Below are 12,701 nucleotides of genomic sequence, written 5' to 3'. Positions count from 1 at the left end.
AAATCAAGCCGACAAACACATTCTACATCAAGCAGAAAAACACATTCTAAATCAAGCAGACAAATACATTTTAAATCAAGCAGACAAATACATTTTAAATCAAGCAGACAAATACATTTTAAATCAAGCAGACAAATACATTTTAAATCAAGCAGACAAATACATTTTAAATCAAGCAGAAAAACACATTCTACATCAAACAGAAAAACACATTCTAAATCAAGCAGACAAATACATTTTAAATCAAGCAGACAAACACATTCTACATCAAACAGACAACACATTCTACATCAAACAGACAACACATTGTAAATCAAGCCGACAAACACATTCTACATCAAGCAGAAAAACACATTCTAAATCAAGCAGACAAATACATTTTAAATCAAGCAGACAAATACATTTTAAATCAAGCAGACAAACACATTCTAAATCAAGCAGACAAATACATTTTAAATCAAGCAGACAAATACATTCTAAATCAAGCAGACAAATACATTCTAAATCAAGCAGACAAACACATTCTAAATCAAGCAGACAAACACATTTTAAATCAAGCAGACAAACACATTCTAAATCAAGCAGACAAACACATTCTAAATCAAGCAGACAAACACATTTTAAATCAAGCAGACAAACACATTTTAAATCAAGCAGACAAACACATTCTAAATCAAGCAGACAAACACATTTTAAATCAAGCAGACAAACACATTTTAAATCAAGCAGACAAACACATTCTAAATCAAGCAGACAAACACATTTTAAATCAAGCAGACAAATACATTTTAAATCAAGCAGACAAACACATTCTAAATCAAGCAGACAAACACATTTTAAATCAAGCAGACAAATACATTTTAAATCAAGCAGACAAACACATTCTAAATCAAGCAGACAAATACATTCTAAATCAAGCAGACAAATACATTTTAAATCAAGCAGACAAACACATTCTAAATCAAGCAGACAAATACATTTTAAATCAAGCAGAAAAACACATTCTAAATCAAGCGGACAAATACATTTTAAATCAAGCAGACAAATACATTTTAAATCAAGCAGACAAACACATTCTAAATCAAGCAGACAAGCATGTTTGAAAACAGCAGAGAGATACAGTACAGCACATGATCTCTGCCTTGTATGGCGATGTTCCCGCACCTCTCACTACCCTTGAGGTTGGGAGCTTGGCAGGCATGAGTGTGTCTTGCAGGGAGGTGTTGCGGTGCCACATTAGGAAGTGTGCACTGCTTACCTGCAGAAAAATACAGAGGTGAAGGAAACCCTGCACACAATATTGACTGTTCTGAGCATAGGGAGGCTGATGGGGCACACAATGGTGAGGAGTGTGTGTGTGTACATGTGTGTGTGTGTGCTGCAATCCCTAGGTGAGCTGATAAACAAGAGTGCTGGAGGCAGCCGTGTCCTCCTGTCAATGTGCGCCAGTGGCGGGAAGGGCATCCATTCTCTAACAGCGTGTGGAGAGTGCTAGCCCACATATCTACTGACATCCCATCACTCATTCCAGGAAGTCCCTCTTTTTTTGCATTGAGCCATGCAACCATGCAACACATGGTTGAGTGTCATCAGGGAGCTCCAGTGAACATGCCGTCTCCCTGTGACAGGTCAGCCTTCAAATAGGGGCCACTCCCAATACGTACAAACAGTGTGAATGACCTGCACTCTCTATATCCTATTAAATACACAAACAGGTGAACATGTACAGTACATTTCACATATTTATTCCTGTGACATTTTGTGCAGTTTAGCTAGGTCAGTCAGATAATCATCTTGTGGTCCCACATCAATGTTCAGTAGGCTAGGCATTGGGCGGCAGGTAGCCTAGCAGTTAGAGCATTTGGCCAGTAACGTAAAGGTCGCTAGTTTGAATCCTCAAGCCGAGAAGGTGAAAAAATACATTGACGTACCATTAAGCAAGGCACTTAACGCTAATTGGCCATGACCTGTCTCAGAGGGCGTTGGGAAATTTAAAAAACACATTTCAATGAAACAGGACAAATATAAGCACCCACCAAATGATTGTAACATTATACTCTTTGCAACATCTGTAGTCCATTGCTTCATTAAAAAAATCAGAACTTTCTCAGCAATGGCATTTTTCCTCCATCCGGCAATTAGCCACCATTCTCCCTCAGTGTGTCAGTAATGTGATCTGCTATGTGGGCACGTCTCTCCTTCATTAGGGTCTCTTTCTCTCAAACTGATGGCAATTAGACTGTGGGTCTGCTCAAAGGCAGAAAAGCTCAACCTGCTAGTCTTGTCAGAGGGAGGCTTCTCATAAACAGCTAAACTAAAACATCAGTGCTGTGCTGTAACGTGGAAAGAGAGAGGCAACAAGAAACAGACACAGATTCATTTCCCCAGGCTCTCCAGGGAGCTGGCACAGGAATAATCATTTGGAGCCCAAAAGAGAGCTTCTCTACTGGGCCTGAACACTTTGAGCCTGGGTGTCCATGGCATGAGTGCTCAGTCCCAGGCCCTGACAATAACACCCATGTTAATGCTATAAGAAGTGCCTGGAAGGGTGGACAGGAGACGAGGCAGGAGCCTGATTAGGATAGATTGACTTCTGCTGAGAGGCTCCAAGAGATAAACAGAAGAGACAGACATGGGAGAAATAGAGCCTGAGGGACACAGGGAGGACAAGGTCCTAAAGGAATTAGGGTGATATAAACGATCAGATATCATCCACAAGTTCAGTCCATAGACTCTCTGTCGATTCAGCTATCAGCTGAATATTTATGCCCCTACCAGAAAGTAAATTTTAAAATGAACTCAGTCGATTAATTAGTTATTTGTATTTCCTGTGTATCAACTGTATCAAATCAAGATTAAGTGTGTGGACAACTCCCGGCGTGACTTTAGTTCCTAGGCCATCTACATTCATGCCAAGTCAGTACTGTTCCAGGCCGGCAGACTAGTAGTCTGTGGGGGATGACAGGGACCAAGTAGTCATCAGATCCCCAGGAGAACGTGAAGTACTGTGTCTACCAGAACAGCACTGACTGAACTATTCGTAGAAGGCTCCCGGTCAACACTGCTGATGATAGACATACAGACAAACAGGGGTGAATGCCTTGTCATTCATCTCCGACTTGATTGGACCTGTCAGGGGAGAGCTGAGCAGTGAGAAACGTGCATTATGTCCACTCACACAGCACACGCAAGTCTCCCCATCCCAAAAGAGGACGCTGTGTAAATCAAATGGATGTTGTTTTTAACATGAGTCTGAGAGAAGAATATTACTATATCCTGAAATACACTGATGTTAGTAGATTTCAAGTTACTCATCCTTACATAAAGCATCTCTGTTATATTTAAAGCTGGTGTAGGAGTCTTTTTAGTCATATTTTTTCAGCAGCACAGCTTGTCAACTACTGCTGAGAGGTAACCGCTAACCACGTCTTTATCCCAACACTGGCAGGATGTTCACGGTATGCTAGACCACTGATCCAACAAGGACGCACAGTGTTCTTTTTAATGTGTCTCATCTCAGGGAGATTACTTAAGCCTCTGTTTTACGGCAAGTGCAGCTTCTCTTATTTCCCCAAGCCCATCTTATTATCCAGAGTCAGGGTGTGAACCGTGTGATTGCACTCTGTGGCAGAAGGTATATTACCTTTTAAGGCGTCCAGTGGGGTACCTCCGGGGAGGCAGCATATAATTTCAACTCACGTTGAATTCAATTGCTGGAGCATGTAAAAGGGATTTTCTCATTGTTGTGGTTGACTGTGTCTGGAGCCGCAGACGTGCCCAGATTGCCGTTGGTTCACAGCTGTGGAAGGAAACATGTAGCATGATACGTGATTAAAGATCACATTGTTGTGGGATGTGTTCACTGGCGTAATGTAATGTGCTAGCACAGTACATACAAACCACATTATGCACGTGAGAGAAATCATCAGGAAATAATTGACAAGCCTGTACCTCATTAAGCCACAGAAATACTTCTCCCAATGTGATTCTATAAATATTATAAAACATTAAAAAGGAGCTCCTTGAAGAAAATCAAACATCCAATTGAATAAGGGCTGTAATGATTCTAAAGGGAGAAGAACAGAGTTAAAACAGCTCTCCCTTGACATATTCAGATTGTCAGGGAGTGATGTGGAGGTGTTGATCATTGTGGGTGGGATTGGCTGATATGAAGTTTTGAATAATATAGCTAAAAGTGTACTTTAAGACAACCCAAGTCATAATCCATATCAGACAGAGACATAACTTGTCTTCAGTTGCTTCAAACTGAGTGTGATTTTGGCCAATGGCCATGCATTTTGCATGACAGTAAGTTATGTTCTGTCGACCACAAACTCTCTCAACACATAGTAAAACATTGTTCAGGAGAGGCCTGCTATCTCAAATGATAATTGAATGCTGTGCTGTGAAGGACAAATTAGGGATGATAAAGTGATACATATTTCACAATGCCATTTCCCCTTGTTCCCAAAGGTCTATTATTGAAGCCAATAATGGTACCCTCATAAACATTCCCGACTGGCAGGGGACTGGGCTTCCCGAAGCACAGATCATGTCATCACCCCCGGAGTCCCTTTGAATGTGGCTGGTGACGATGCTGCTGAAGGCTCTTGCTATTCTGGCTGCATTGCACCTTGGGACAAACATGCAGTGGGAAAATAGCCAAGTAACCAGAATAGCTGTAACCTACTCTCCAATGGTGAAAATGAACCCCTCTCCCATTTTGCCAGGATGAATTGAACCCCCTGCAGCTACCGAATGAACCTGAGAGTTTGAGTGACAGCTGTAGCAGATGAAAGAGATAGACTGAAAGGTCAGGCTCTGGCTCTGCAGTGCACTGCTAGTCTACTACTGTAAAGGCAATGACTCAGGCATCCTGAGGAACCACTTTGCTTTACTTCACTTTGGGTTTGAGAGGGCTATTACTTTAATGGCACTGAAAACATTGACGACAGTCTTTGGTTTTTATAGAGAAATCAAATCTGCCACGCAGAAGGTTGAAAGGCTGAATGGTCATTGTGCCACATACTTGAGGCTGTTGCAATCTATGTGTTTAGCAGATATTTTGTTGGCGTTACTGTCAATGTATTCATTTTATATCATGTTCAAGAGTGGTGCACCTTCTTCCTAAAGCGAGCACTGCTTCCAGTACATCCAGGGGCCAGTATTTATTTACACCCTAGGGAGGATCTGCAGTAGGATCCTGTCTAATTTTCACACCACCTTCAGGCTGTGTTATTCCTGTACAGATCTATTGTTCTGCCTTGGGCTTGGATTTCTATGCGCAGATCGGCAAATCTTTTTACAGAAGAGGAGACGAGGAAGGGAAGCGGTGTGTGTGTGTGTGTGCGTACGCATGTGTAGTGAGAGGAGATTGCTGTAATGCCACAACCTTCTCCTGTCCTCTGTCTTTGGCACAACCTGAGCCCACTCTGAGGAGGACTGGGTGAGAGAGGAGAGCAGGGAAGGGGGGAGGGGGGGTTAGAGCCATGGCCTGACTACTTGCCAACCTCCTGAAGGGACCGGGTTTGGTGAAGCTAATACCAAGCTCTCCCTGCCTGCCTTCCTGCCTGCCTCTCTCCCTCCCTGCCTGCCTCGCTGCTTGCCTACCTCTCTCCCTGCTATCGCTGTGCCCACAGCCGGGGAGGTTTAATAGCAGCCTCTCTCTAATCCGGGAGTTTTAGAAGATTCTGGCATGGTGAGCGGCAGATAAATTGATTTATTTTCACATATTAATGGTCTTAGGTCTGGACCTAACAACACTGACAAGTGCTGATAAAGTGGAGGAAATATCATCAGACAAACCAAGTTGCTTCCACTGTCCTTTGAGTATGAATATGGGCATCAACATGAATGTGCATGAGAGGCATGCATTGGACTTTTAGTATTCACCTCATCGTTTCTCCAATTCAGAATTCTCCATGATATGATTTTGTATTCTATACAGATGCTGTAATGTGCGGTATATGAGTAACACAGCCCAAGGTATGGTAGGGAAAATAGACATGGGTAGTACATTGTTTTTCTTTTACATAGTGGCCATAAATGATGAGTGTGCTCGTCCTCTGAATGGGTCTGCCCTCAATCAGATCCTCACTGTTCCAATTATCCAAAGTGTAGAAAGTGAGATTATCTCTGCCTGTAAGCAATCACTGGACATCTCAAAACCAAATGGCATTTCATGAGGTGACAGGGAAAGAGACTCCTCAGAGATTAGAGGCATTGTCCTTTTGGATTTTCACACATGAAAACAGTGCTGTTAGCCTCTGCCTTTCCTATCTGCCATAAGCTAACATGGGGGGTCCGGTGATGGTGAAGACAATCAGTTAGAGGGTAAATGGTTGTTGTGGTTAAACCTCTGGCTGAGAAGCATTCCCAATGACAGCGTAAAGATGACGGGGAGAGTTAACATGTCACCATGGCAACCACGGCTGGCCTGGTCGGGGAGCTCACCACAGATTTCTTATTTTCTTCAGTAAATCATTAACAAGGCAAGGAACAAACAGGAGGCTGTTTGTCACAGCTTTAATGAAGACAGGAAACACAGCGTGATCACTCTTTAAACTGTCATGTAGAGCAGAATACAGTGTACAAACAATCTTGCTTCATACACTTAACATTCCTAAAATGCCATCAGAATTATGACATTAGGTTATAAACCATAGGCATTTCAAGTGAGGCGCTAATGTGATTTAAGTCCTATAATGTACAAGTAACAATTAAAAGCATCCTTAAATGAGATAATTAGAACCTGCTTCCATCCAACTAAATGGTTAATTATGATTTAATTTAATTAGATGGGTCCGTGTGTAGCTTAGGCTCTGAGCAGAGGCAACCCTCAACTTGGGTGATTGTCCAGTGTGTGAGAGGACAGCAATATTGGTGCCTCTCTCCTAACCTCCACAGATAGAAACGGTGGAAGACAGCTGCTCCATCTGATCGATCAAGCCACTACCTCCCGCCTTCCACAGAAACCCAACCCCACAGCACCTCCAATTACTACTGATAGTTGAGATCATTCCATCAGAAGAGCTGTCAGATCCAGACCGTGCCGGCTTTCCCTTACGGGCAGGGGAGAGGAGAAAGAGATGAGGTGGCTAATATTCTAATGAAACCTTTACATTTTGCCAATGCAAGAACTTTTCAAAGACTAATGCTGAACTTGGCCCTTTATGCATTATTAATATTGACCACTTATGAGAGAGTAAAGAAGCATTTACTCAGCATTGGCATGCTTGAATTAATAATAGAGATGGTGCTCAAAGGCGCGATGAATTATCTTTCATTTACAAACCCACCAAAATCCACTTGAATGACAGATGTCTTCAGCATGGGCCACCCCTATCATTATCTCAAACATCACTTTACCCCTGCATCAGAGATTCAATAGACGTCAGCCTTTGTTATTCTTCAACGTCGCATTTTGTTACTTGCTGAATAAACTCCTACAATATGCAATCTGGTCCATAGGCTCTCTCCTATGAAAGCCGATGATATTAAGTGTGTCCGTATGCCTTACAAGGCTTGTGTGACTGTTCCATACAGAGCGAGGTTCGATCCGCATGAGCAGCTTTGAGAAGGGCAGGATTATCTGTGTGCACTTTCTGAAGACAGGGGCTGAGGAAATCGTCCACAAACCTCCAGAGACCATGCCCATCAAAGGTTAAAAGTGGTTACCATGGTGATTGTGAGAGGAAGTGACTATTTGAGATAGACCTGTGTGCAGGATCACACAGTCTTCCGTCCTAGAGTTCTGTGCAGTTGGTGTTTCTTTTTGCCCAGGGCCAGAAAGCTTTGTCCTCTAGACCACTCCCTGCATCCACATCAGCTAGAGTCTGAATTAAAATGGAGTGGACCCCATGGGCTAATACCAGCTACACTTCCAGACAATGTTTGAAGTCATGGATTTTCTCCAAAATGACAAAAACAAGCTCACAGATCCGTGTGAATCACAATGGTCTTGCAGAAGAGACCTATTTAGAATGTTCTTCTATCATATAGGGCTATTGAGTCTCATTCATTTTCTGTCATCTGAGTTGGCCACTGATCCAATCAAATTATTTGTCTAAAGCGCCAAATACAACAGTGAAATGCTTACTTACAAGCCCTTAACCAACAATGCAGTTCGAAGAAAAAAAAGTGTTTAGTAAAAACTAGATAAGTAAAACATTCAATATAACAGTAACAAATAATTAAAGAGCAGCAGTAAAATAACAATAGCGAGGCTATATATAAGGGGTACCGGTACAGAGTCAATGTGCGAGGGCACAGGTTAGTTGAGGTAATTGAGGTAATATGTACATGTAGGTAGAGTTAAAGTGACTATGCATAGATAATAAACAGAGATTAGCAGCAGCGTAAAAGAGGGGAAGGGGGGTGGCAATGCAAATAGTCTGGGTAGCCATTTGATAAGCTGTTCAGGAGTCTTATGGCTTGGGGTAGAATCTGTTAAGAAGTCTTTTGGACATGGATTTGGCGCGTAGATTTGGTACCGCTTGCCGTGCGGTAGTAGAAAGAACAGTCTATGACTAGGGTGGCTGGAGTCTTTGACAATTTTTAGGGCCTTCCTCTGACACCACCTGGTATAGAGGACCTGGATGGCAAGACGCTTGGTCACAGTGATGTACTGGGCCGTACGCACTACCCTCTGTAGTGCCTTGCTGTTGGAGGCCGAGCAGTTGCTATACCATGCAATCAGTCAGGATGCTCTTGATGGAGCAGCTGTCAAACTTTATGAGGATCTGAGGAGCAATGCCAAATCTTTTCAGTCTCCTGAGGGGGAATAGGCTTTGTCGTGCCCTCTTCAAGACTGTCTTGGTGTGTTTGGACCATGGTAGTTTGTTGGTGATGTACACCTTGAACACCAAGGAACTTGGAAGCTCTAAACCTGGTCCACTACAGCTTGGTCAATGAGAAGGTCATGCTTGGTCCTCCTTTTCCTGTAGTCCACAATCATCTCCTTTGTCTTGTTTACGTTGAGGGATATGTTGTTGTCCTCGCACCACATGGCCAGGTCTCTGACCTCCTCCCTATAGGCTGTCTCATCATTATCAGTGATCAGGCACCGTTGTGTCATCGGCAAACTTAATAATGGTGTTGGAGTCGTGCCTGTCCATGCAGTCATAAGTGAACAGGAGGGGACTGAGCATGCAGCCCTGAGCAGCCCCCGTATTGAGGATCAGAGTGGCGGATGTGTTATTACCTACCCTTACCACCTGTGGGTGGCCCGTCAGGAAGTCCAGGATCCAGTTGCAGAGGGAGGTGTTTAGTCCTAGGGTCCTTAACTTAGTGATTAGCTTTGAGGACACTATGGTGTTGAACACTGAGCTGTAGTCAATGAACAGCATTCTCACATAAGTGTTCCTTTCCTCCAGGTGGGATCTGTGGATCTGTTATGGCGGTATGCAAATTGGAGTGGGTCTAGGATTTCTGGAATAATGGTGTTGATGTCAGCCATAACCAGCCTTTTAAAACACTTCATGGCTGCAGACGTGCGTGTTACGGGTCAGTAGTCATTTAGGCAGGTTACCTTAGTGTTCTTGGTCACAGGGACTATGGTGGTCTGCTTGAAACATTTTGATATTACAGACTAAGTCAGGGACAGGTTGAAAATGAAGACATTTGTTAGTTGGTTAGCGCATGCTCGGAGTACACGTCCTGGTAATCCATCTGGCCCTGCGGCCTTGTGAATGTTGACCTTTTTAAAAGTCTTACTCACATCGGCCACGGACAGCGTGATCCCACAGTCGTCCGGAACAGTTGATGCTCTCATGCATGTTTCAGTGTTACTTGCCTCAAAGCGAGCATAGAAGTAATTTAGCTCATCTGGTAGGCTTGTGTCAATGGGCAGCCTGTGGCTGTGCTTCCCTTTGTAGTCTGATATCATCAATGTTTGGAATTAGGTTTATATACAAAAAGTTCAGGGGTCACCATGGGTGTCAGCCTTCTTCATCCCCTTCACGAGCAGGCTCTGTTAGCCTATTTACAGTGGTGTCAGAGACACTGGAGGGACAAAAAAGGTGGTCAGCCGAGATGAAGAGGACCATAGTGGAAGTACCACCAACAGGTTGTCACTGTTCACCAAGTTTTGAAAGCTTAGGAAAGCCACAAAGATTACCATCTTAACTGAGTGCTGAGTGCTGTGTTAGCAACGTTGTATTTATGAGTATCAGAATTTGAATGAGAAATAGTATACGTCAATGAGTAGTAACAGTGTATGTTGTTCTCCTGCCATTGGAGGACCTTGAGTCAAGCTACGTGGTTTGGAATTAGCTAGCTGGATAAAAACAAATCATATTTTGGTCATGGTTGAGATGATTTGGGTTAATATAAGTAATCTCCCTCTTATTGGATACAGATCAGGATGATAACAAGAGCATGTCATTACACAACCTCTGTTGTTTTTCTTGTCAGTAAGCTTTAATTGTGTTGGTTTCAGCCACCCTTATTTTTCATATGCGGCATCATTCAGCCTTCCTCTGTGGCAGTGACTGCCATCGGACAAACACAGCAGATATAATACTGTGGATGGCGTAAAATACAGACCAGCTCTCGCTAATAATGAAAAGGGATGGGTAGCATCCTTTGCGTGTGAAGAAATTGCAGAGAATCGGCCAGAAGAGCAGCTGGCGTGTTTGTCATGTTTCTTAGAAATGGACGTGTTCAAATGTCGCTCCCCAGAGGGGACACTCAGAGGAAAGTGCTATTTATAGATAAGTCTGAATAACTTGTCAGATTTATGTTTGGACGGCTTGGCTTTTTCTGTGGCTTTGTCCTGTAAACTTGATTCTATTGTCGTGTCCTTGGAGAAACAAACAAATAAATGATTTATCCAAGAATAAATTCATGGAAGTTGGTTGACAATCAGCACTTCCACTTGGAATTAGAACAAAATGTCAAAGCCAATATCCACTTGTGTCCTGAATAACTATATATGTGCGCTGTTCTCTTGCCACACCCACATAACAAACTATTTAAATTCTCCTCATTTCCTGCCTGTGAACTAAAATGTATCTCTACATCATCAGGGCTACAACTCTGAGGAAAACATCCACCCAATGGCAGCTTTGTCGTTCCCGACCCCTGCCCACTGAAGCGCCATCATCCCATCCCAGTCCTTCAATGAAACCCATTGTTTAACAATGAGAAGGGCCATTCTAATACTCCCTGCTCTCCCTTCTTGTTTCTGTAGGAGCCTACCCTCACGACGTGACAGTGCACATGGTCTGGATGCCACCAGCCGCCCTGCTATGCTACACAGCTAAAGTTCCACTTCAATTCGTCACCAGCCACAGCGCCCATCCCCACCGCTCTCCAAGTTTGTCCAATTAAGGAATGTGTGAGGACTAAGAGGCCAGGGTTACAGACCACATTAGAAAAAAAACAGACAAGATCCTTGCTAGCTGCAGATGGGCAGAACACTGTTGATTGTGAGTATCTTTATTGCTCTTTGTTGACATAAATCTTAATTTCTCACCAGTGGTAAAGCTGCCATTCTGGTCACACACCAGTAATTTTCCAAAGGAGCAAAAGTACTGTACGTAGGGAATGCACTGTCTCTAGCCAAAACAGACAACTACTATTTAATTCAACATTGAGTTTCCTAGAAAAAAAATGCAATGGAATGAGTTGTATATCAGGAGGCAGCCATTATAAGGCCAGAGGCCTTATAATAGGTGTGCAGTTTCTTATCCCTCCGTAAACTACCATTTTTGTATCCACACACCGAGCAGAAACGGTCAGGCTCATGCTGCCCTGTGTCGTGTTGCCCTCTGTTTTGTTTCATAGCAGATGAACAAATGCACTGCTGAATTATTTATCAGCATTTTCAGCTGAATTTAAAATTATGACAATCACGTCTATATCGGGGACGTGATAAGTGGGAAGATGTAGGTTCGAACAGGGCTACCTCCGCCCCTCCTCCTCTCTGTGCACTATTCCATTTTCACAGGGAGATGTGGGGATGGAGGGATTAGGAAAACGACAGGGGGCGAAATGATCTGACAGATCCACTTATTTCAACCATCTGTGAGCCCCCGGCCCTGATATTATTAGAGCCAGATACCTCCGAGTTGAAGAGGTAGACATTGTCTTGAGAGGAGAAGGAGGTCTGGAAGGAAGATGTTGGTGAATGTCATGGAAAATCAGGAGAAATAAACTTCAGAGGTGGAAGGAGGTGGAGAGGAGTGAGTAAGCTGGCGGATGGAAAATGCCTGTGGGTGCTGCCTGTCGTCTCCTGGGTACGGAGGGAAATATTGTGCTTCTCGACTTAAAAGCCTTGGGCCAGATGAATGCATTCCTCATTCTCCCCCCTGCCTTGCCAGATACAAATAAACAATGCTGAAATAAGTCTGGTCAGCACGCTGTCTACAAAACATACATACAATTATTTTACTACAGAACCCAAGGAGACAACTACTACTCCTGTTAGGTGAGATCTTATTAATTGTTAGAAACAAAAGGTATAAAAGAATATTGGATGTATTGTTCCCAGTGCGTAATTGCGCACCCAGCTCACTCAAGTGTTTCCCAATATGACATTTGACATTGTTCGTAAGCTTGAGTTCATTTGCACACAAAAAATCATACAATGATGGAAAGACCTGTATGTTGTCCTTGTTAATGCAGACAGAGAAGAGCTCCAAGTTCTTAATCATAACCTCAATTCTGTCCCGCACATTGAATATAGTTGCGGAGAGTCC

General features: G+C 43.2%; 1 protein-coding gene across 3 annotated transcripts in view; it reads left to right on the top strand.

Moving 5' to 3' along the window:
* LOC112267195 (galactosylgalactosylxylosylprotein 3-beta-glucuronosyltransferase 1) overlaps nucleotides 1-12,701 on the top strand; it is a 121,036-nt gene that overhangs the window by 62,186 nt on the left and 46,149 nt on the right. For all 3 annotated transcript variants that reach the window (XR_002956059.1, XM_024445400.1, XM_024445401.1), the window contains exon 2: nucleotides 11,192-11,429. The gene's annotated coding sequence lies outside the window, so the exon portion shown is untranslated. The remainder of the gene's footprint in view (nucleotides 1-11,191; nucleotides 11,430-12,701) is intronic.

Source organism: Oncorhynchus tshawytscha, linkage group LG14 (genome assembly GCF_018296145.1).
Source record: "Oncorhynchus tshawytscha isolate Ot180627B linkage group LG14, Otsh_v2.0, whole genome shotgun sequence".
Lineage (NCBI taxonomy): Eukaryota > Metazoa > Chordata > Actinopteri > Salmoniformes > Salmonidae > Oncorhynchus > Oncorhynchus tshawytscha.
The sequence above is the reverse complement of the archived record's forward strand: the minus strand, read 5'-3'. Positions and strand labels throughout refer to the sequence as shown.